We start from the raw sequence: 21,337 nt of genomic DNA, 5'->3' as shown, positions 1-21,337 counted from the left end.
TTTGACTCCTACATGAAATTACCAAGCTAGGCTAAATATCATGCTTTTTCAGGTCTCACTTCAAAATGGCTTAGCAGCTCTTTGACCTAATTCACTCTCTCTGTTCTTAGCTGTTCACAGTCTCTAAAATGGAAATCTATATCTGGAATTTGTCAGGGACAAATTGTTGGAAGCTCTTACATGGAAACAGGATACCTTCTTCTTCCTGTGGCATGTCTCTGTAAAACACTTTAGAGTAACCATCCCCAGACACTGGAGAGTTCAGGCACTACTTGTTCTGATTTTCATTGAGAAACAAGCCACCAACCTCAGGTCATGACTGTTCTTGTCCCATGTAAACACCATCAGTACAGTGAGATTAGTCCACTGTGATTAATACAGACTGAAAGAGCAATCTGCAGCAGCCTGATGGATGGAGCAATTTCAAATAGTATCACGTGGATGTAGGAAACCAGAAACAACTGCAGCCTCCCGACCCAGCCTTTCAGGTTGTGTGCAGCCTAATGAACAAAGGTATGAGCTGCTTCTACACAAAGAATTTGACTAATGGGGAGAAAAGACAAGTTTTATTTTTGTTTTATTTTTCTGTACAGAAAGCAATTGGCAAAATGGAGTCCATTAGGATAATATGAAGCTTAGCCGTCAGCAACTGTATTTTTTGGTTAAATGTTCTTTGTCAGAGAACCTTATGCAAGAAGATTTCCCAAGAGAAAGAAACTGAGAGTTAGGTGGATTATTTTCACGTAGTGGAATCAATAACCTGAGTTTCCTTGGTGAGTGGTCAGAATAGCCACATATTTGTAATTCTCAATTCTCAGGTATCTGCACCAGGGAATAATTAGCAGCCTAAGCTGCTGGTTTGATTGATGAGGCTGCTGAGTGATTATTTCTCCAATTTTCCTCAACTTCAATTCTCATAGACTAGAGTCAGTGAAAAGAGAAGTTCATTTTAGGCTCCTCAATACTGATATTCAGATTCTTTCTGTATTTATTAATATATTTTATCTGCATTTTCAAAGAGTGAACCTGGAGGCACTACTGAGAAGGTAAAAGACTTTCAGGGATTTTTGTGGGAGTTTACTGAATTTGTGGCATCTGGTAGACTTTAGGAAGAATGACAGAACAGATTCTGCCTAGCAGAAGAAGTCTGAGCAGGAGGCAGTAGTAATATTTGGAGAGAGTGAGAAAGCTGTGGAAGGCGAGATGAACATCAAAGCTTTATTTGAGATGTAGTGCCCAGTGAGAGAGAGGAATAGGAACAAATGTCAACAGGAACAAACCAACCTTTTGCTTTTTAATGTAGTCATAAAAAACTTATGTGCGAGTAAGGAATATTTTAAACACTGCCTCAGATACAAAATGTCATTCACATCTAGTGGAAAAAAAAAAAAAAGACTGGTGCCTGGGGCTATGCTAATTCTTTAATGTGATGGCATTCCTGTTCAGAGAGCTCTGTAAGCTTTCCAGGCTGCCAAGCATGCTTGGCACCCATGTCTTCAAGCACTGTTCCTGCAAGGTTCCTGAGTACATTTTCATTTTAATGGGTTCTTAAGTCAAGCATCTCTGGCAAAGCTTCTGAAAAATGAGTGAGAGCTCATGCAAGGGACAATGACATTCTTTAATATTTACTGCACTAAAAATAACTTTTGAAAACAATACATGGTATACAGAATGTTCTTCTTGTTCAAAAATGTCTGGTTTTAACAGCATTTGATGGATTCAGAGGGCTCTTGGTAAGTACAGTTAATATATTTTCTCTATATATTCCTTCAGTATTAAAGAGCAAATTGCTTAATATGTAATTTGAGTAAATGTTTCCCCAGTTACATTCAGTCTCTCTTTCTGATATGCTTTATTCCTGCCTGAGTATTTTTCTCCTTTTAATATTCTCAGCAGGCTGGATTTATGAGCCTATGAACGCAAAGAATAGGAAACATCTTCTTCTGAAGCCAGCTGCACTGGTGAACTTATTGAATAGCTGACCGAGTCCTGAATGATAATCATAAAAAGAGAAGAGCAAGAGGAACAAAATGAGACAAAATCACCTTCATTTTCCAAAAAACTTGGAAAGTACCGGCACTGCACAGAAAGAGAGAGAAAAAGAAAATTAGGGAAAGTGAACCCACAGTTTGTTTCATTTTTCATTCTAACATCATTTCAACCACAAAGAATGACAGTATAAATGATCAAACAACTGTTTGCTAATGCATTATAGATAGTCATACACAATATGGCAGCTTTATACTTGTATATTTACCCACCATGAATACAAAATATACTAAGAGTGACAGGTAATGTAGCCAAAGCTTCTACTCTCTGTAAGCATCTGTGTACTATGAATTATAAATGAGAGTCTTGTGTCCAAAGGTAGCAAGTAATGTAGATAATGCCATCTGAGTAAATGAATAAATGTGAAACAGATGCTTTTTGCATTCAGGGCACACAGGTACAGCCAGGAAGCCACCAGTACAGATTATGGATGCTGGTGAGACAGCTGTCGTCTGCATCCAGTGCCAGGTGCATTCCTACCTGGGCTGCGCTAAGTCGGTAAAAAAGGCCTTCTCTTAGTCCTTTTTAACAAGTTTCCAGAAGGATAAGGTATCTTCTTACGTACATTCCTCAGGTGCTTGGATTTCCTCAACGCTTTCCTAAAAAATCAAATTGGCAACATTACTAGGAGAGTCCTTTATAAGAGGTGGTGAAGTTACCTGAATGGAACATTTAGCTTAAAACAGTCATAAAATACTTTATCTTTGCTTTTTATGCAAGTGTTCAGGTTTGACATTATTTTTTTTCTGAACAAATATTTTGACATTTTTTTTCTGAGCAAATATTTTTGCCTCAAGATGAAATTACATGGCTTAAAAAATTACTACTAGAAAGGCATTAAGAACTATTAAGAACTCTTTTTTTTTTTTTCTTTTTCACAGTGAATTTACTTATAAGCAAAGAGACAGGAGCTTGGGCTCTGGTTAGGGAACTGGAGGGTTCTTGTTGTCAGTACAGACAGCTCCCTTGATACCTAAAAGGTAGGTTGAACTCCCCAGATAAAATATTAAACTTAACAGTGCTGACAGATAGTTTTTACTTGTGAGATACAGCTACAGCTATTCTTTAAAGTTCAAATAAGTTCATAATGCAGCCTGGGTTTATATTGCTCTTGCAGCTGTTCCTTTTCTGCCTAATGCTGGAGTTGTGCTGTGTCCATTTCCATATATGCAGAAGAAAAACTTTGTCCTTTTCAGGTTCAAAAAGGAAGGAAAAAAGGGCTTCAGACCCACTTTCCTTCAGATTTGTCATTCATGAGTTAGTTATGTCATGTAGGATGGGTAAAACATTAGTTACCAAGTATGGAATTAAAGTCTATACATAGTAATGCAATTTTAAGAAGAAAATGAGCAAATGCACTAATAAAAATGGCTTTTTCTTGTTTAGTAGGAGTACCTTGAGCTATACAAAACTCTCAAAAGGAAAAAGTTCCAGGACCAATAAATAGCTGTACATATTCTACAATGTCATTTCACCACCCCTTGCATAACTGAGCATTTCAGAGATAGAAAGTACAATCAGAGATTTATGTAAAGTTTTAGAAAAGCCTAATAGATAACATAGAGCTTCTCAGAACTTACTGAGATGGTATTTGAACCCTTAAGAGTATTTATCCAAAGCTACCAAAGCAGTCATTGCAATAATTTCATAGCATTCCCTTACAAGTAAGGTTTTTTCTTCCATGCCAAATATCCCAAGCTCTTTAAGCTTTTTGGCATAAGTCTGGTCAGTCAAGGGGGCTGCCTACCATTGCCAGATTTTTATTTCATTTTGAGGTCAATCCAGAGTATGATATCCTAAGAGAAATTCTGCATTTACACAGTTTTCATAGAGAATTGAGCTTTGTAGCCCAAAAGCAAAGGGTGAAATCAGAATAATTCAGATTCCACTATCTACTATCCTTGTTTTTTTCTTTGTTTCATTTGCATCTGTGCAAAATCGACATAAAACACCATCATTGTTCCAATTTGACACTTCTATATCCCATTTTCTCACTCTGTTTGCAGAAGTGGAAATTACAATACACCTCGTAAAACAGATGCAATCCAACCGGGACAAGCAAGCCATTCACTGTCTATTAAATGACTTATTACTGCCATTGTGATATCCCAATATTTTTAACCTTGTAAATAAAGCAACTCCTTGCGAGTTACTGGTTTTGACGTAAAAAGCAAGGAAAAGTCAAACTATGCAACTTTGAAAGCCATAATTTTGCTTTCCAAACAGCATGATTTTATTTAGAATTATTGAATTTTAACCACAGAAATGTCAATAATCCACAGGTGGCTTGTTCCTATTTTCTCCATGTCCTTTCCTTTCTTGCAGTAAGTTGCCCTTGCATTTATTTCAGTGTAAAAGTTTGAGGAAAAAGAAAAAGAGACTGTCTAGGTTTTTAAAAAGTTTGAGAAGTAATTTGCAAAGTGATAGTTTCTGGTAATGAAGGCTGCTACCTTTGCCCAGGTCTGACAGTATGATAAAATTGTTTTGGAATGTTAATTACTGAATAATCAGATTCCCTTGAAAATGAAACCTCAACTTTTACTGAAATATGATATTCCTAAATTATATCAGAGCTGTAGTACAGTCAAATCAACAATTACACTAAAAGAACTCATGCAGTCTTCTATTTAGGATGAGACTCTATTATCTCAAAAGAATTAGAAAGGCATCTATGATGCACAACCAATATGGAAACACTTATCCCATTGGCCTCTATTATCCAACTGGAAATGAGAAAACTTCCATTACATTTTGCAGTGATCCACGCCTTTCCGTTTTAAAGTCAATAAACTCCATCTTTTGCTGTAGTAGCTTCAGCATGTGTGCAAAAATGACCCTTTGCAATTTGGCTGCTGAGACACATGGTGGGAGAGGTGACATAGGAGTTTTAAAAAAAGATGCAAAGCAGTTTTTACTGCCAGGCTTGTCCTACCATGGAGTAATAAAATGATACTTGCAAAGCCTCACGTAAAATTCTATTGTTCTTTGTATCACAAGACAGAATTCCCTTCCTAAATCGGTCACCCTAATCAGTTTAATGAGGCTGATGCTCAAACCACACAAAAATATTATGAAGAGAAAGTCCCTCAAGTGGCTCTTGACCTCTGTGGAAGCGCGGTCCCCTCTGTCACATCCTATGACAACGTACAGCCTGTTGAAAAGATGCCTTGAAATAAACACAACATCACAGGGATTTACAGAGGAGAGGGCATCAGGGGGGCACTCAGCGCTCGCTTCTCTTCAGAAAAAAAAAAAAAAAGAAAAAAAAAAGACTTCAGAAAAAGTACTTTGGAACTGGTAAAATAATCTTCTAAATAAACCACCAGTGGGGAATACCCACAGTCGCTGAGGACAGCATGCTGTTCAGCGTATCAACAAAAATACATTTGGCCTGAGGCAATGCTCAGGGCAAACATATCCCAGATGGACTAGAGAGGCCCAAATACCTTCAGAGATGAAAATTTAATTAGAGGAAATGTCACTGCAGTGAACAAAAGGATTGCTTTAGTGATTTTTCATCATTGTTTACTACAAGCGAAGTATAGTTTTAAGTGTTAGGACAGGCTAAGTACAGGAGTGTTCTTAAGCACTGGAATGGATATGAAAGGAATGGATGTTGAAGGTCAGAGACAATCATCCGCACTTGAGGAGTGATCAAAAGGAGTAAACCATCAAATATTGACAGATGGCAATTTTTAATTGCTTCAGTGATGTCAAAAGGTGACAAAAGGTGTCAAAGGTGGTGCTTTCAAGCCACTAAGAAGGAAAAAACTGCCCTTATGTGGTTGGTCAGGTTAGAGTTTTTGTTGCTTTGTTGTTGTTATTAGTGCTGTTGTGAGATCCCAAGGATGATAAAAAGCTTAGGTTTTTCTGAAAGCATAAAGCCATCCCTGAAAGCTGAGATGCCTCACTGCCTCTTTACCTCTTTGATAATCCATTGTATATTATCAATTCTGATTCTTGCACAAGTCAGGGGTGAAATTGTTGGAAAAGCAATATAGGAATTGTTGCAGCACAATTATAAGGAATCAGTCCCTTAAATGAAAATATGTGACTTTTTGCATGAGTTCTGAAGGCTGTTTGGGATAAACTAAAAGAAAATAAGACATCGTAAACATTGTAGAAAGTCTTTCAAACTATAGCATGTTTTCCATTTGGATTTTACATCTTCAGAATGCAGAGTTGAGAATTTCCAGTCTTTTTTCCCATCCAGCCTTCATTTTGTATTTTCTGCTGAAATGCTCCCCCCCAGCAAAACAAAATAATCACCTTAATTGAAAGGATGCACATAATTATTTTCCCATGATAATATCAAAATAGTGCTAATATAGCACTCTTTATTAGTATGTAACAGGAATTACATACTATTATATGAGGCAAAAATAACTACAGAAATAGTAATTATTATCAAATATCTCTCACAGAGGCCATACCAATTTCAGTTGATTAATCTCCTTAAGAAGATCAAGGAGATCTCTACAAACAGACAACTGGAGAGGAGATTTATTAAAATGGGCCACAATCTAAGTAAAAAAATGAAGAAAGCATTATACAAGTATAATTATATACAATTATGTACAGATCAGTATATTTATTTGGTTAATAAAGTCAATAAAGTAGCTTGATAAAGTTAATAAGACTTAATTTTATATTAGATCTTTGCTATTATTTATATTTTTGGTCTTTGCTAGATCCCTTGAATTTTACTGATGCTGTTGAGAGTTTGTTCTTCTTAGATACAACTATACATAGATAGATTCTTTCTGTGTAGAAGGTACTAGGGAACATGAAGTCTCCTGAAATTACTGGGGAAACTTGACACCGACTTTAGCAGAGTTTGGATCAAGCATCTAGAGTACCTTATTCACTTACTAAGTTTACTGGGTAACATGTGCCCTAATTTCAGGTGATTGATTTGGGTGTCTCCTGGTGCTATTGTTTATTATCACCTGTTACCCACACTTTTGTATTCTAGCCCAAATAATCTCCCTAGATTTCTCCTGACTGGAGGCACTATGCTTTTGCTGGCAGTCAGAACTGGCTTTGTGTTCGCTTACATTGTCTTGTTAGTCCTTTCCCTTTTCCTCACCTGCTTCCTTGTTTTAATTTTTCTTTCTTTCTTTTTAGCAGGTACAGTTCTACACAAAGTTTAATCATATGTGCAGAAATTTGTTAGATTGATGCCAAAGGGCCTGCCCAAAGGCAGGCTCTTAACACATTATTTGAAACCTGTGATGGAGAGTCCAACCAGCCTCTGATTAGGCAACGTGCCATACTAAGCAGATATTAATGAATCTTGGCAACCAAATATGAGAAATCAGTTTGCTTGCCATCTTTTCTCTGTTACAGATGGTTATCTGGAAAACCATCCAAACAACAGAAATATACCATATGTAAAACAAAGCCTCTCTTTTTATTTTCAGGTTCACAGACTCTCATCTTAAGATTTCACAGTATTTATTATTTTTATACTTCAAGATGACTAAATACATTATTATCTAAATGTATCCAAATTATGACACTCTGAAGAAAACAATACTGTGCTTTATGGGGGTGTGACTGTATTATTGATGCTACGGACTTCTGGGTGATCAGCACCAATTCCATCCACAAACCGAAAGGACAAATCTCTTCTGTATCTATATAGCAACAACCATAAAATGGAAGTACTGAGGTCAAAAATGCCAGTAAATAGATGTTTAAAGAAATATACCACCAAGTATATATAATATTGGAATACATTACAGAGATTCTGAAGAGGTATTAAAGACAAAGCAATGAAGCATAGACATCTATTTTTCTATTCTAGTGTTACCAAAAGGCTGTCGATAATAAATCCATCTTCTGCTAAATGACAAATCTGAAGAGGAAACTAATTCTCAGTATGCAGCCTTCTTCCTCCACTGATTATCAGCAGAGTAGATCACCCCCTAACTACACAGTGAAGTCAGTATAGTAGGGGACACAAGATGTGAGACAAATAAACCTCCTTAATCGGATGTAGGTGACACGATCTGAGAGACACAAAAAACTTAAACATGGGTCGAAAATGTCTGTGTATATTCCATATGTAATCTCTTAATGCATTTCTTACTAATTATTCTTCTGCAGAAAACCTTTGTGAAATTATTTCCCAAACAACTGGACTAGAAGAGAGAAAAATAAATGCCTGAGAGCAAAACAAAAATTCATAAATAGGCAAAAGGTGACTCCTTAGTAAGAAAAACAATTCAGAGATGCAAAACATTTCTATGCAGGTTTTTTTTTTTTTTTTGCATAACCGTGGAGCTACTTTCTTGATTTTTCAAAATATTCTGATGACTTATGCACCATATGAACCATTTTGTGATGCTCCTACTCATGGTGAGCAGCACCTCACTTCAAAAAATTTGATCTAAATTCATTAAGAGCACAAACAGTGGTATTAATTGAGACCACAAATGGTGGAAGGTAAATATCCAGAAACAGGAAAGCACATCAAAATACCACTGAATGAGTGAAATTGCTCACATTATGTACAAAGCAGAAAAGAGGTAAAAGCCCGGTGCAGTAGTTTGAGATGCAACATGAGCAAGACTTTTATATTACTGCCATAAGAGCCATATCCTAAAAAAGCAACTAAGTGCCAAAACCAGGATGTATGAGAATTTTTGGCATATAAGTCTTCACTCTGAAATAAACCCACTCACCATCTGCATAAATCTGAAGGTAATAAAGCTCACTAGGTGCTCTCATCTAAATTTTTCATAGACCAAAATCCTTTACATATATTTTTGAAAAAATTACATGACTGACATTTCCCCCTCTTATTCTCAGAGGGAAAGCATATTCTGAGTCCTAGCATAATCTTCAAAGTACATTAATGTGCTTTACCTGGTGTACAGTTCCATCAGCATGATAAGATTTTTATTTTGCTCTTAACTTGGTTTTGTTTTTCATTCCAGGATATGTCATCACAGGTATATTTTTACTATATTGACTTTATCACTTTTACATGAAAAAAAATCAATGTAAAGAAAAACACAAACACTCAACTGCCATGAATATCTGAAATCTATTATTTTGGCTTATACAGACTTTCAACTGGATAATTAAGCATTCAAGAAGTAAAAGCTTTTCATCATGAGAAGATGCTCAAGAACAGGGCTATGGATTCACAAAGGTTTGCTTGGTTTTTTATCTGCCAGTTCAGAGGAGCAGAGCCTTGTATGTGGAAAGGGAGGAGAAAACTGTTACATGCAGCAGACAGTTTGCTCATTTGAATCATTTGCAGAATTCCATGTGTGGGTTATCCAAATTTTATAATTTCCTCTAACATCTTTTTTTTTTTTTTTAAGAATGGTTTCTAGATTATAACTCTGAGGTGAAGATTTTTCCTTTATGCATTTACAGCTCAAATCTGTACATCCAGAGACCTTGGAAACCTCCAGGTTCTGGTACTGTTTCCTAGGAGCGAGGACAAAACCATCTAATAAAGACAGGAGCACTCAGATATGGATAATGAATAAATCTGATCTTAAGAGAAAGCTTAACAAACCCTACAGAAATAATTTACACATAAATCCTTTAATATGAAATTCCCCTCAGCTGATAACCCAAGCACTGACAGTGGTGTGGACTGAGGGACATTAACCCAGCTATGCCAAGTTAAACCAGAGAGCAAATAACTTCTTGCAGCTAAATCAGAGAACTGAGTTTTAGAGGCAGCTCTTCTGTGGCTTCTCTATCTGTCTGCTTTAACCCATGTGCTACCTTAAATAATTTACATTTTTTCAATCATAAAGGGCTTTGGGAAGCTTAATTAATATTTGTAAAGCAAGTTAACTTGCTCAAGCAGAAGATACTACCAAAGTGCAAAATATTATTTCATATCAAATAAACATAGTTTGGCACAGATTGAATCAAAATGCAGTCCATAATTTGAAAATGAGCATTAACAGAAACCAGTAGATAATTCTTCTTATGCTGAAGGGAAAAAAAATCTGTTAAAAACATCTTAGCAGAAATCATACGGGAAATCAAATCACCTGCTCCAAAGAGTTGACAGCAGAAATCATGTGGATTCAACTTCCACATAACTGAGCTAGAGAAACTGGAGGCTGTTGACACTGACAAAAGATTAACCCAAACTGACTAGCAAAGCTATGTGTGTGTCCCCCAAATTCCTGTTATTTTCCTTTGCCATAGAAAATGGCACGTATGTCATCACTGAAAGCTAGAAAACATATTAATGAAACAGAGAGAGAAAAACTGCCTTAATATAAACAAGTTAGTAAAGTTTTTATATAAGTCACAGGTACCTAGGGAGCAAAATGATGAAACAGAATTAACAGTGAAATGCGTCAGGCTGCAAGTAACAGAGTTAGAGTACCAGAGACATGTTGGAAGATGAGTTCCAACAAAGTGGAGTACTGAACTGTGTGCCTGAATAGAAAAATTAAAGCACAAAGTGATGGTGGAGAATTTATTGGAAGCTAATGTTGTGAAAGACTGTACGAGGCAAAGAGGGATAACATATAACACTGGACCTTCCACTGTCAGGATCTGTGCAGAGAGGTTTGTGTACTCTTGAAATGAATGAATATTTTGCTTCAGTTTTCAGTGTGTGCAACTGAGCTAGGGACGAGAGCACGAGAGACAGTGGGAACAAAGTTATGGAAATGAAAATTACCGTGATAAAAAGAATAATAAGGTAAGTAGTTGAATGTACTGAGGTAAAGGAACAGGAAAATCTCAAGCCAGCAATTCTGAGAGAACTGGTGCGTAGGACTGCAGGTCCAGTGATGAGTATCTCAAAACAAATCTACCCTGCCACTGAAGAATCTCAGCAGTACTGCTGATGTTCAGAAAGGGACCTAAAGATGCTGGGAATAACAGCCTGTAAGCCTAATGTCTATTTAAAAAATGGAAAGCATCAGAGTAGATTGAAAATGAATTTATCATTGCACATGAATGTAGAGTGAATTTATCATGAAGTTATCATTGTACAGGAAAAGGCAAAAAAACCCCAAACAGAAACATGTAAGAACACAGAAATTCTGCATTGATAGAATACAGAATCTACCAAACATTTGGGTATTATTGCAGTGTCTGATACAGTAATATGTGACAAGAATGTATTAAAGCAAAGGATGACATTTAGCTGAAGATAGCAAGGTGAATGAGCTGCTATTTGAATGGTAGCATATTAGTATATATTAGCACACATATTAGCATATTAGCATATATTACTAATTTACTAGCTATAAATCCAAAGTAAATGTAGTTACTTTTAATTAAGGTTGTTTTATCCTATCTAAGGTAGCTCATACAGCTATGAATTGCTTATGGTCGATCTAGCTGTCTGGTTTCAACCTGTTCATGTCTCCTTTCCCACATCTAACATTATTCTTCTCCCTGTCTTTTTCACTAGTGTGATGAAAGCTAAACTGAATATACACTACCTTGAATTCTTACTCATGTTTTTGTATTTTGTTACATATATTCTTGTCTTAATTTTTATTTTTTGTATAATTTTATACTGTGCAATACAATAAGTTTTCCTAAAAGAGGAAAAATCATAGATCTATTCAGCTGAACATGTCAAGTAAAAGAATTCTTTTTGTGGACTGTACACAAAAATCAAGTGTCCATTGTCAAATTTCAATGGAGTCAGAAACAACCTCTCCACTCACTTAGGAAATATTACTAGTACATTACTTGGACTTGCTGATTTTCAGTGCTTTCAGCTTTTAATTTTGAGTGAAGATGGTTGAGTTTTACTGGAGATAGTTCTCTTTTACATTTCGAACAAATGCCTTTTAACAGGTTATTATTTTCATGTGCTTCACCGCATTCTTTCATCTCTCTGGCACTCGCTTTTCTGCACATCAGGATCTCAGCCTTTTTTTTGCTGTCACTGACATCAAACACTTTTTTTCAGTCTCTGTTGTTGTCTTCTAATTTCTCCTCTATTCACCCGATCTGCTGTACTCATCTGTGGCTAGTTAAGTTTTGGATTGTTAATCTCTCTTTGATTTAGCCTTCAGTCTTGCTTTCTTTCCTTTCTTTCCTTCAATCATCACCAATATCCAGAACGATCTTTTCCCTCCTCTTTAGCTCTCTTCTTTCTCCCTAACACATTTGCAGACACCTGAGAGTTTTCTATCTCCCAAGTACCATTTAAATATCCTTTTTTCCTACAGTATTGGTAGAATTTAAATCTGTGATTCACATCAGAAATTTATTGTTCTTTCACTAGATTTATGTCACAGTTTCTGCAACTTCATGTTTGAGACTACAAGTCTCAAGCATTTAGTAATCTCAATCAAAGTAGCACTTGGATAAGTGTCCAGCACGTAGTCAAGCTGACTCCCAAAGAACCAGGATGCCCTTGAGAGCCACTTCCACTTTCAAGAGAGACAGGTAGTGTGCACCCCATGGACAGCCCAATTCAGTTTTCAGCTTACTACCTTTCTCTCACTCTGGAGGGATGTGGCATTCTTTAATTTCTTGATTATATCCATCCCTACTTTGTGGCAAGTCTTGAGAAATTAGAAGCCTTTTGTGAGAACTTTTATGAGTATTCGACTTAGTAATCATTCATAAATATCTTCACTCTCTCTTGTGAAAATAGAATATAAATATCACATCACTGTGGCTTTTGTCACAATTTGAACACATCTCATGGACAGTAGCTTATTATGTACTTATTTGTAGCAAAGAGTTGCTTTAGGAGGTTTCTGACTCTGACAATACCTCTAGAGCACAGTGAATGCACTGTCAGTGTTGAAATGACCCCCCTCAGGAAATCCCTCCAGTCTGCTGTACCCACCAGGCTGATTCTTAGCCAGTCTAACTAGCCTTTTTTTTAATAGCAGCTCTCTCACTTTCTGAAATGTTCAGATGTCCCAGCTACCTTTTCAGTATTTAAATCCAGTAGTCATGACAGAGCTTTAAAAATCACTTTCATTGACAAATTTTCGGGAAACATATTCCCTTGTCTCTCCAATGATGCACACATTCTCAGCTAATTACTGTCAGAATTATATTTCTATTCACTGTGTTACCACTAAAAGGTGCAGCAAATACCCAAGGAAGGTGGTATAACAATGCCATCAACCTTAACATAGTAAAGAAGCAAACTGAGATTGCACATGAACAACAGAAACCAAAACCCCCAAAGGCAGAAGCACAGATACAAAAAAGGTACATGCTTAGGGTCATTCTATGAATGCTTTCAGTGAATATCCCGTGGTCTCTTTTTGGAAAGTTAAATGTTACCTCCACCAGGGGAATGTAAAGTAGCATTTTCTCTGCAGAATATGACTCTTCTCTAGAGGAACTCACAAATAAGACACCTTGTCCTATTACATTTCCCATCTATTTGAATGCTGCTATTCAAAAATGAGTGACAGAGAAAACCCTCTGTCTCACAAGCGTGTTTCCTCTGCCAGAGACAAATTTAAATTGATATTTTCTTTTGGTTTTACAAAAGAGAACTCACTCTGATTACATTATTTGGGTCCTTCGTTGGTAATAGAGTACCCAGCAATAAATTTGCTTTCTGTTTACCCTGCCCTCTGTATTTAAATTCTTTTTATCTTCATTTTCTTTTCCCCTCTTTTATCCTTACTTCATGTTTATATAACTTTCCTTCAAAACTCCCCAGTGTCTTCCTGTCATCTCATGTGTATATCTTGCCAGTTCCATCACAAAAATTACTTCCAAATTCCATTGCAGAAGCTGCCCACCTAGTAATAATTAATTGCTTTATTTTTATTCTTTTTCTAACTTTGGAGAAAGTAAATGGAAATACATATTTAAAAGCATTCATGAGAGGCAGACTATCAGTCTCTATATGTATTCTTTGCAACTCATTTTATGTTTTCATTGTGTACTTCCAACATCGAATTAAGCTTTGACAAATGTAACTTCAACAGTTTACTATCTATTTTATCCTAAAAAAAGATGATAGAAAAAAGTTGGATTATTTTTTTAACAGCATGGAAGCTACATACTGAGACCATATGTGGTGTTCCTACTTGGGAATATGCAAAGAGTCCTTGGTTTTAACTGACATCAATTCACACACACCATAAAACATGATTTTTTTCTCTCTGAATATTGACTTCAACAAGTTGCTTATACAGACTTGCTTTTATTTGTCATATTTTATTTATTTTGTAAGGAAATCATGGGAAAGCAAACATTCCTTGCTTGTGCAAATAACTGATTTTTCCCTTTGTCTCAAAACAAAAAGATTCTTCGAACAAATCTGGTTTTTTGCTCATTTTTAACATTTTCCCTCTTGAATATAAAATTTTTAAACATTCCTCTCTTGGGTAGCCATGGCAGTTAGGGAAAAACAATGACATTTAACAATTAACCTGAAAATTATAATACTTATGTCAATGAATAAGTGGGTGGGTGGCAAATCAGGCTTCTATACCCTACACCAGTGAATGGCAAATTGGAGTTAATACAGGATTATTAAAGGGGTACTGAGAAAACTAGAGAGCTCTGATCTGTTACATTTATGGGGCTGAGCTGCTCTTTTAGGTTGCAAAAATTCGGTCACCCATTAAACTTATGTTTTTTACATCACAGATGCACTTCCCAAGCTTCATAAATCCTGTGGTTTGAGGCACAGGAAGGGTGGGAGTGGAGAAAGCAAGTGAGAACATTTAGTAGAATTTCTTTGCTTTACAGGAAGTTTGGCAAATATAGATCTGAACACTTGTGCTCAGCACAAACTTCTATGGATTTGATCACTTCCTCTTTATTCAGTGTGTTCTTCTCCTGACTTATATTTTGGAGGTTAACTAACAGAAGTCAGAGCCTGAGGTATCCCACGGCTGTCTGAAAGGTATGTCAATAGTCTTTGAATATGAACATCTGTGAATTTTTGTTTTATCCTGAATTTCCTAGACTATGAAATCCTCCTTGTTCAGGTAATGTGAAAAAAGGCCTCCATTGATCTTCCATTCTTTCACACTGGAAGAGTGAATCATGTGACAAACAGGAACCTACAGAAAGCCCTGGAAAACTGAACCACTTTTCAAAACATTAATGATGACAGCTCCAATTTGAAGGCACTGAAAAAATAAATATTAAGTAAAGGAAGTTAATCTTTATTCACAGCATTCTCACAAATTAAAGGTTAAAAAACAGGCAGTGCAAGCTCACTAGCAGTTGCCAGCTCATATTTAAAACATTGCCACATCAACTCATTCTTTTGAGATAATGTCACTACACTCACCCTAACACAAATGTTGCTTATTTCTCTTTGCCATTTATTCACTGTTGTGGCAGTAATTAGCAAAGGGCTGTGATTGACTCAGAGAAAACTGAAGACATAAAACAGGAGCATGATGTGAAATGAAATGTCTATTATCGTATTTACACCTTCCTCTTACATTTCACTATAAAAATCATAACTAGGAAGAAAAACAGAGGTATTTTTTCATTCTTAATAATCTTTTCCTCTTTGTTTTAATTTTTCATTTCACATTCAAAGTTTTTTCTGCCCTCTGTCCTTTTTCCACTCAGTTGCCTCTGTTTACAGCAATTTCATTCTGTCTAAATATTAGGCTCTGAGTCCCCAAAGCTAACTAAAAAGCTCTTAAATGTCCCTTGAAGCTACTTCTGCTGCAGATTTCTGCATGCATTAGTTGTCCTGATACAACTATTTTTAGACTCTTAGTGAAAGGATCAAGCTCAGAAAGATAATTCAAGAAAGGTTATCATTACTTGGTTTGGTCCTGGTTTAGCAATATAAGCACAGCATAAGTAATAGATCCAGCACATTTTAGAAAGGAGTTCAGGAGGTCAAACGAGGAGAAACATGACGTCAGAGGTGGTATATGGCAAAAGCCTCCCAAACTAGCTTTGTTCTCAGAGATTTTTCTTCTCAGGGAAGCTCACTTTGCAATTTAAGTTCAAACTGCTTCATGTATGTACTTACCTCCCTCTTTTGCTGCTTTTCCTGCCACCCCTGGGGCTTCCATGAAATGAAGCATTAAAAAAAAAAACCAACAAACTATGCAATTTACAGGAAACAAATGACTTGTGATTCATAGCCTGATATCCTGCTTCATCCTTAATTGATTCCAGTTAGGCATAGCAGGACAGTAGTATTCTGCGTTTTATGGCCTAACAGAAATGTCAGCCATCTGTTTGCACCTGCTGAAGTTGCTAAGGATAAGTATTACAAATCCTGTAAGCGTCTGGGCCTGGATTTCCAGAACAAGAAAGTGCTTTTTTGTTGATGACTGTCAACATGCAGGAATAGATAACAAATGCTAGAGATATGTTTGAGAGAGAATGATCCATCCAATCCAAACGACATGAACAGTTTCATCTATACCTAACCTTCAGAAGGACTGAACAGACATTTAGTTCTTGCAATTTTGCTGTTAAACTATGGTGAATGAACTAAAGTGTAGTTCATTCCCCACTATATTACTTGGGACAGATGGGAAATTAGCATGTCATAAAATTCATAAAAAAGTGGTTGATGATGCTGTCTGCCTCAAGAAAATGATTACATAATGATTGCCTCCTTTGAGAATACCAACAGACTAGGTTAGAGAACAACCAGTTCTCTGATTTACCTATTAGCAATTTTTTTAGATGTTTGATATCCTTCAGGTAAGATGCTTTATATTGTTAACTTAATCCTTTAAGAATTTTAATCCTTAGTATTAAATTTTTAGGTGCTTTGTGTAACTGAGCAATAGTGAAATCCAAGTTATGAATCTTGTTTCAAATATTTGCTCTAATTTAGAAGCTGATTATTTTCTTTCACTATTTCTTAAGATGGTTGAAAAGTTGTACAAAAATACCCTTTTCTTAACAGATCTTATTGTTTCCATACAGCCTAAAAAGGTGGTGGCATTCAGCAAATTCATGAAGACTTTTTGCCTTTGTCTTTAGCAAGTCAGATACTGAACACTGAAAATAGGTGGTTAGAAAGCAACCAGTAATGTATTTTCTGGGCTAAATTAAAAGCAAAACCCAAGCAATTAAGTACGATACTTGCTCCTTGCACCCAAAATGCTTGCAAAAACTTTACAATTCTTAATAATTTTAAGAATGTACATTCAGAATGAAAATTTAAACATAAAAATACTCCTTTTTGGAAATTATATACAACAACATTTTGGTTCACTTTCTGTTCCAGTATATGCCTCAGATTTTTGGAGGCAGGTCTAAAATGAGGGACGCTCTCTGTGGAGCAGACACTTGAGTGTAAGGGCTCATGAGCTCACTCATCCTCTGGGAGAGCAAGATCTTGACACACTCCCATGGGACAGTTCAGACCCAACCATTTCACAGAAAAAGACTAATTCCAGAAGAGTTACTCTTTCCCACCTGCCCTCTTTTTACAGACAAGCTTAGAAGCTGCAGAGGTGAAAATCCATAGTTTACTTCACTGCAAATTTTGTCAGGTTGGTTCAAATCAATGCAATTTAAACTACAGAAGCTAACTTTGCAATGAAATAAATGATCAATGTATGTGGAGTTCTGTCTGGGTTTGCTGTCTACTAGCTGTGGGAAACTCTTCAGTATCTGAGGGATAGTATGAGTTGTTGAGCTGAGATGTAGTGAATGAATCAGGATTTTCCTCTAGAATCCACAAGATTCCTGTTCTTGTGCTAATGTTCAGATATTAAACTGCACTCTAATATTCCTTTGATGTGCTCTGGAATTATAAGTACATGCAAGCCTGAAGTTTAAGGACAGTGGTGCATCTGAGGATTGTCATTAATATATTATGAATTGTTAGCAATGCAAAAAAATTTGAAAATTATCTACTTTTCTATCTTTCTTTGTGAGCTCTTCTTCTGTTCTAGGGTACCAAAGATGATCATTCTACCTTTCAACTTATTCATAAAGCTAAATAACATAACACAGAAAAGACAATACATTTGACATCTCCTTTGTGTGAGAAATTCAATGTTAAAAGCTGCAGTGAATTAAGTAATTCTCTTGTGAGTGATAAACCACAATATATTGAGGGTGTGGAATTACAGAGAAATGTTACTTCAAAATAAACCTGGTGAAGAAGATAAAGTTAATAATATAAAATCTATTTATTTGCTTTTTTTAAAAAAAAAAATTGTTTTTATTTGGAGAATGAGGAAGTTCCCCTGCAAATATTCTCCTTTGGAAGGAGGGAGCTCCTTCATCAGTTCTCAGAGAAGCCCTTGCAGGGGCTCCAGGGAAGGTTGCAGAAGCCTGTCCTTGGATGCTAACTATGAAAGCAGTAACAAATATCTACATGCTTTTCACCTACCTACAACTATCCATCACTCTAACGTAATATAATCCACTACTAGGTGAATTCAAATGGCAACAAGCCATCAGAAAATCAGGGATAAGGGAAGCTGGCTGGCTCAGGTCAGATGGCACAGCTAGGGATGAAAGAGAGAGAAAAGGAGTTAAAGTGTGCAAGGAGGCAACAGAGTGTTTTGATCAGGTAGGTGTTCCCTGCCACAACATCTCTGATTGCCATATTTACTCAGGATGCAGATAGACACCTTTTTCCCAGGCATACAAGAGGGACTAGCAGTGCTATCACTTACAGCTGGGCATAACCATGTCTGAGCTGGAAGTTAAAACCCGCAAAACTCAGCTGGCAAAATAGAAAGTCAGAAGTGCTTATCTGCACCAGTGCAGTCAAATTAAGTCAAAAAGGTGTAAAGAAAATGAAGATTTGGGCATTGCAGTTCGTGAAGGCACACCCAAATGACTGTTTTATGGAAGCAAATGCTTTCTGCATGGGAATAGTGGCTCCCAAGATATTTAAACTACTCCAGCTCTTTTCAAAAGGAACATTCCGTCAATTGCCTTGAAATCTGATAGAATGAGGGGTCAGATTAATGATCCAAATATGCTGTCACTTAAGGACTGTCCCAGCACAGTCACCTTAGACACACAGGTATATAAACACACACACACCTCAAAGCTTTCCTGAAGATTGACAGATTCTGTCAACTTTGCGTACACAGATGACATTCAATCTATTATTCCAACCAGTTCCCAAAGGCCTCAGTCATTCAAGATTTATATCTCAGCTTGTTGATGGAATCCACTTTATTTCTAGCAAAGAAATTCTGAACAAGGAAATTGGAGTTAAGCAGTTCACAGAAATATGAACCTAACCCTTTGGAGAAAAGATTTTGTGCCATATTTGCATTTAGCTGACAAAGTTCAAGAAAAGCTATTTCTACACCCATTTACTGGTACAATCACAGCAATGGTAGGCTGAAGTAAGGAATACAGGATGTCCTTATGTCTTTCCATCACATCTATGCAATGATTACTCAAAGACCATCCTCATCTCATATCACACATTTTCAATAATTAGTATTTTCAGGAAAAGCAATTCACAATTCAGGGAACTCCTATGTAAGACATAACCGTATACAATTTTCTTGATGAGAATTCTGAATCTTGTCAGCTCCAGAGTGAAACAGAAGATTTTCGGGACCCATGGCTTTTGGAAGCTCAAATATTTTTAATATTCTTTATACGCTGGAAGGTATAAGACAACTAAGCCTGACTTAGTTATAGGTTATTGATGTATTTGTTACTGAGAAATAACAAAGGGTTTTTTAATTATTTATTTTACTTAAAAGTATTTCTTTGCTTCCTTTAGAAAGGGTTTGAAAGCAAGACTGAAGTTCCTACGCCTTCTTTTTTTATGAAGCCTTTTTTTTTACTTCCATGTGAATGATACCCTCATCCTTTTTGTTTCCTGACAAGACTGTGTAGAGAGGTCATTTTTTTCCTGTGGTGAACATACAGATGTCACCTGGCATGGCATTGCTAGGTGAGCTCTTACCACATCCAGGTGCCATCCAGCTGCTCCACTGCCAGTGTCTCTCTGAATGTGACCCACAGCAGCAGAAATTAACATCCTGAGGACTATACAACTTACCAAACTGGGAATGAGCAAGCCACAGAATCACTGATCCTTCACGTAGGGGAATATCAGAATTTTTATGGTGACTTTGATGCTCATTACCAGTTCAGCTATTTCCCATTACTCTAGAGATATAAAGAGGAGAGACTAAATAAAGTTTAGTCCTTTGTAGGGGCCAACAGTAAGATCCTTCAGCTTATTAAAAATATTAATTCAGTTTTGCATATTCCATCTGTGTGTAACCCTTCTAAAGAGTTCTTAAGTAAAGGTCATTTTTAATTTCTTAACAATATTTCCCAGAACAGACTATTTAAGAATGACAGAATCCCCAATACTTAAAGCAAATGAATATATGCAATATATGCATGTCACTAAATTTAAGCATTTGTATTAGATTTAAAACAAACAGGCAGCTTACTAACCAGATCAGTACAAAAGCAGTTTCTGTAATCGAGTTGGCACCAGTTCACAGAAAATATAATTTGAAAAGGTTCACATTTAAATGAAACTTGCTTTTCATGCTCAAATGTCATTCCAAACTGCAAGGATGAGGTATTAACCCTTCATTCACTTCTATTTAATGAAACTCATCACTGAGCTTGAATAACCTTGACTGTATATATTAACCAAATAAAAAAATAAACAAAAAACCCTGTATTGCAATCACTTAATTCTAAGAAATACCAACTACAAATAGATGAATAAACCTACAGTTTTCAGCTAAACTTTTGCCCTTAGATTTCATCATGGGTGGGGCAACCTAATCCCTAACTTTATCAATTATGTCTTTCAAAATGAACCATTCACCCCTTTTTCAGTGGTGTTTTCCCCCACATTTGTGGAGCCAGACAGCTGGGGGCTGTCTATCTCCCAAAAAAAGGAGCCAAAAAAACCCTTCAGGGGCAGTCAGGGCATCACCCATTCTAGTCACCACCTTATGCACCTGAACAGAGGAGAGCGTTAAGTCCCCTTCCATTCATTTAGAGCTCTGCTCCAGACAATGCTGACAAAACTATTCCAAATACGGAGCTTTTCTGTCTCATTACTATCCTGAGGGACTTGGATAATCCAAGGCAAAATGAGCACAAGAGGAATGTACAGGGAAATCACATGTTAATCCACTTCTTCCTATAGGCAGTCAGAGCACAGGAAAACATGCAAACATATAATAATAATAATAATGGCCAGTCTTCGCGAGCGAAGATTTGGGAAAGGTCATTAACCCTTCGAGCCTGCGCAGTGGATTTTTTAGGAGAGACACAGCGTGCGCTGAACTGAGCCCACCCTTTAATCCTGAGGTTCATCTGCTGGGGCCGAGCAAGCTTGGACAGTGGCAGTGAGGTCCCCAGGATGTAGGTTTGTTTAGAGTGACCTTCT

At 36.6% G+C, this 21,337-nt stretch overlaps 1 long non-coding RNA gene across 1 annotated transcript in view; it reads right to left on the bottom strand.

Annotated features, from left to right (window-relative positions):
• Positions 1 to 1,617: 1,617 nt before the first annotated feature.
• The window catches only part of LOC108499976, a 29,623-nt gene continuing 9,903 nt past the window's right edge, over positions 1,618 to 21,337 (bottom strand). The window contains exons 2-4 of the long non-coding RNA XR_001875722.1: positions 15,995 to 16,024; positions 2,530 to 2,648; positions 1,618 to 2,079 (exon numbers count right to left, since the gene is read on the bottom strand). This is a non-coding gene — a long non-coding RNA (uncharacterized LOC108499976). The remainder of the gene's footprint in view (positions 2,080 to 2,529; positions 2,649 to 15,994; positions 16,025 to 21,337) is intronic.

Source organism: Lepidothrix coronata, unplaced genomic scaffold (genome assembly GCF_001604755.1).
Source record: "Lepidothrix coronata isolate B3197 unplaced genomic scaffold, Lepidothrix_coronata-1.0 Scaffold82, whole genome shotgun sequence".
Taxonomy (NCBI): Eukaryota; Metazoa; Chordata; class Aves; order Passeriformes; family Pipridae; genus Lepidothrix; species Lepidothrix coronata.
The sequence above is the reverse complement of the archived record's forward strand: the minus strand, read 5'-3'. Positions and strand labels throughout refer to the sequence as shown.